This window comes from Branchiostoma floridae, chromosome 1 (assembly GCF_000003815.2).
Source record: "Branchiostoma floridae strain S238N-H82 chromosome 1, Bfl_VNyyK, whole genome shotgun sequence".
Classification (NCBI taxonomy): domain Eukaryota; kingdom Metazoa; phylum Chordata; class Leptocardii; order Amphioxiformes; family Branchiostomatidae; genus Branchiostoma; species Branchiostoma floridae.
The window spans coordinates 26,211,971-26,216,277 of record NC_049979.1 but is presented as its reverse complement, the minus strand read 5'-3'; positions in this window follow the sequence as shown (position 1 = coordinate 26,216,277).

Genomic DNA, 4,307 nt, shown 5'->3' with positions numbered 1-4,307 from the left:
TTACTTTTGAAAAGTCGATATCATCATCTTTATTCTCTTTATCTAGTATGTAATATATCAACATCAATGCCGCCTGTCATGATCAGTGTGTAGTACTGATCATGGGGTGGGTTGTCACTGTTTTATTATCATAAAACAAACAATTTTTGAATGTTTGCAATTTATCTGTCTATCTGTTGTAAAGGATTTTGATATTTTGATTTGTTAAAACAGACATGGATAATACAATGGATTTACACACAGTACAGTTACAACGATGTGTTACACACACAAGATGACAACAACATTGAAAACATGATGAAACATATCACTACTTGTGTACAGCATTGTGTTTATTAAACACAATGCTGTACACAAGTAGTGACGTGGTGGAGTTAACAGACAACACTGTAAGTCAGTTTATAAACACAAACATTCACTGTTTAAACTGTGGTCACCATAAAATGCATGTACATGTATCTGACACATATAATTAAGAATTCCAGATAAGCATACAATTCTTCAGTATTAGGCCACACCGATTTAATTTCTTGGTTCACGGATTCGCTCGCTCCTATTTTTTTGGGAAAAAAAATAAAAATAAAAATTACCACTCAGCAAATTTTCACCATTAATGAAACCATTCACCAACTTTCTGGTGTAGCAAATTGGCCTTTATATTATAAGCTCCTTAAAGTGTGGGTACAGGTGCTGTTACTGTACAAAAATAGTGTTTTTGTACTTTTTTCAAGCTGAAAACTTTTTTTCTTTATGTTTTGGATTAGCCGTTACCTTTACCCCAACCATTTTACAATTTTTATTTTTATTTTTATTTCGCACTCTCGCTCCATATTTTTTATCAAAAAATCCGTGAACCAAGAAATTAAATTGGTGTGGCCTTAAAATGCAAAACAATATTATCCTACTGATTCCAATTTGAATAAATATATTTTGTACATCTTAAATTGGTAACATTGACAGATTAGTGGTGTTACTGTGCTTACATTTCCTTTCTACTAGAGGCTGTGACCAGGTTGCGACTGCTGTGTAACAAAAAAAAAGTAACACACACATATTTAAAGAGCCATTTTTTTTGGTTTTGTATGCATTGCTGTCTTTTAAATCATACTTTTACAACATGTTCAAATTATAAAATCAAATCCAATTTTTGCCTTTATATGGTCGCTCAATGCTCAGTGCTGGAAGGACGCCTTACATAATAGTTACTGTACAACGTATTGAATTTCCCATGTTTGTCATACAGCCCATGATGACAAATATACCTGCCTTACACCCCAATTCATCTGGTTTCCCTGGCTGTCCCGTTTCTTTCACCTGTATTGATCCGGATAAGTTGTATTGATCACGAGGTTGTGGCTGGGATCAGGTTAGCAAATGGTTCACATTATACCCGCCTCAACATCAGGCTTAACGTGTATCGACAACGCACCCACCGCTAAAAGGCTACCGCCACTTCAATTTAGCTAGACGCACGGAAATGTACATGTATGGCTGCAGGATTACAATGTCATGTAGAAACTAAAGGTCCTGGGTTCGACTCCCCAGTAGGTCCGAATATTCAGCCCTTGAGTAAGGCATTTTATAGCTATTTCCTCACTCTATTGATAAAGAAAAAGTGAGTACATTTTTACCTAACATTTTAGGGATGTCCTCTCGAAGGGGACGTTAAGTCGTAGGTCCCATGTTTGGGAGAGCTACACCTCAAACATGTTTAAGAACCAATCCAATCCAATGTACATGTAAATAGATCAATCCTGTAAGTCTGGTCTTATGCACTATAGTGTACAAAATTTGTGTGTTATGCAGTTATCAGAATAAACAAGCCACATAATCATCTACAGGGGGGGTATGGTGCTTGTGCCATTAATCATTACAAATGTGGTATCATTCTCAAGGAAACTAAACAAGCCTTTGAAAGACACAATGATAAAGCTACTGATAAATGAGAGACCAACCATACACACAAAGCATGAAGTCTTCCTACAAATCTTTACAGCTGTCAACCAATAAAATAAGGCTTTAAGGTAACATGATCAGGCTTTGAAACTTTCAACCAATAGAAACAGGTTTGAAGGTCACAGGGCACAGTAGCTTTCAACCAATGAAATTGGGTTTCAAGGTAACATGCTTTGAAACTTTCATCCAATAGGAACAGGTTTTAATGTCACATGACTGGGCGTGGCAGCTTTCAACCAATGATAGCTGCTGACTGAAGCTTTCAACCAATGAAATCAGGTGTTGATGTTATATGATAGTTAAGATGGTGATAATGGTGGTGCTTTGCAGCTATCGACCAATGAAAACAGGTCACATGACAGTCACCCACCAATCACTGTGCCTTGAGCATGCCGAGGTTGTGGAGGATGGACCGGAGGTTGAGGGCCAGAAACTCCTGTTGAGGGTCACAGGTGCGGTACATCTCATGGAGCATGTTTCCAATGGTGAACACCTCGAAATACTTCTTATTGGCTCTGTGAGGAAACATGAACAAGACGTTTGATAAATTATGATGTTGTTTCGCTGTTTTGTTTGATTTTGAGCACAAGGAACTCCTGCTGAGGATCGCAGGTGCGGTACATCTCATGGAGCATGTTTCCGAAGGTGAACACCTCGAAATACTTCTTATTGGCTCTGTGGAGGAAAACGTGAACAACAGTTAGTCTAAACGTTTTAAAAATTTTTTATTCTATACAAGTCATGTAAGTATGAGGAACTCCTGTTGAGGATCACAGGTGCGATACATCTCATGCAGCATGTTGCCGATGGTGAACACCTCAAAATACTTCTTATTGGCTCTGTGATGAAAATATGAACAACACTTAGTTTGGACATGTAATAAGATGTTATTCGTTTTGTTTGATTTCAAGCATTTAAGACCTCCTGTTTAGGATCGCAGGTGTGATATATTCTCAATATATGTTCCCGATGGTGAACACCTCGAAATCCTTCTTATTGGCTCAGTGATGAAAAAAATGAACAAGAGTTAGTCCAGACGTTGTTTATTTATTTGTTTATTCTTATTCTATTTTATGAGCATGAGGAACTCCTGTATGAGGGTCACCTACATTTTTTTGTATTTTCCCCAAGTATGTAAAATAGGAGACTGGGGAACACTGCCAACAGGGGCAGGGTAATATCCTTGATCGTAATACCAGTACCAAATTGAATGTACTTACTGTAAATGTGTTATTTTATGCTTGCGGATTTGATTTTGCGGTAGAGGGAAAATGGAGTGTTTGCAGTGGTGCGCCATCCGGCAAAATTAAATGCATTTACAGTACTGCACTGTAAGGCCACACCAATTTAATTTCTTGGTTCACAGATTCGCTTGCTCCTATTTTTTGGAAAAAAAAATAAATAAATAAAAATTACCACTCAGCAAATTTTCATCATTAATGAAACCATTCAACAACTTTTTGGTGTAGCAAATTGGCTTTTATATTGTAAGCTCCTTAAAGTGTGGGTACAGGTGCTGTTACTGTACAATAATAGTGTTTTTGTACTTTTTTCAAGCTGAAAACTTTTTTTCTTTATGTTTTGGATTAGCCGTTACCTTTACCCCAACCATTTTACAATTTTTATTTTTATTTTTATTTTGCCCTCTCGCTCCATATTTTTTATGAAAAAATCCGTGAACCAAGAAATTAAATTGGTGTGGCCTAATCGCATACTGTAATGGAAAACCAGGCAGATCTACCAACCGTCAGTCGGAAACCCACTTAGTGGTTACTCGGCAAGGGTGCTACAAACGGACAGAACAGACTACTACGGTACTAGCACTTTTGACTTTGACATTGCCGGCATGATCAACTGTCACTGATCTAACCGTATCTACTCTCTGAATGCGTAGTACAGTCACTGTGATACTTTTCTACCACCATGTTGTTATACAGTAGGTGGTATATAAAATGAATGGATGCAAACTAAGTGTTTGTGTGTCTTCACCGTAGTTGGTACTTCAAACATTTCAACATATTTCGACAATGTATTGTAACAGTCATACTACGTACACATGTACATGTAGTGAAAAGCGAGTGTCGTAGGCGGCGCGGGTAATTTGTAAAATCTAACAGAGATCGAACACAGATTACTCAGAGAGGAGGCCCATAGATTCCAGGCATCAAGAGAGTGTGTAACTGTGTATGTTCTGATTCAGCAAAGACCATCTCATGTTGCTGCCTCTATGCAAAATATCGTCTATCGTATACCAGGAATGACACAGAAGGTTATGTAACTGTCCTTAAACTGGGTGTAGGATGTCAGTAGAACTGAGTCAAAATTGTACAAGTGACCACCTCTTTATACAT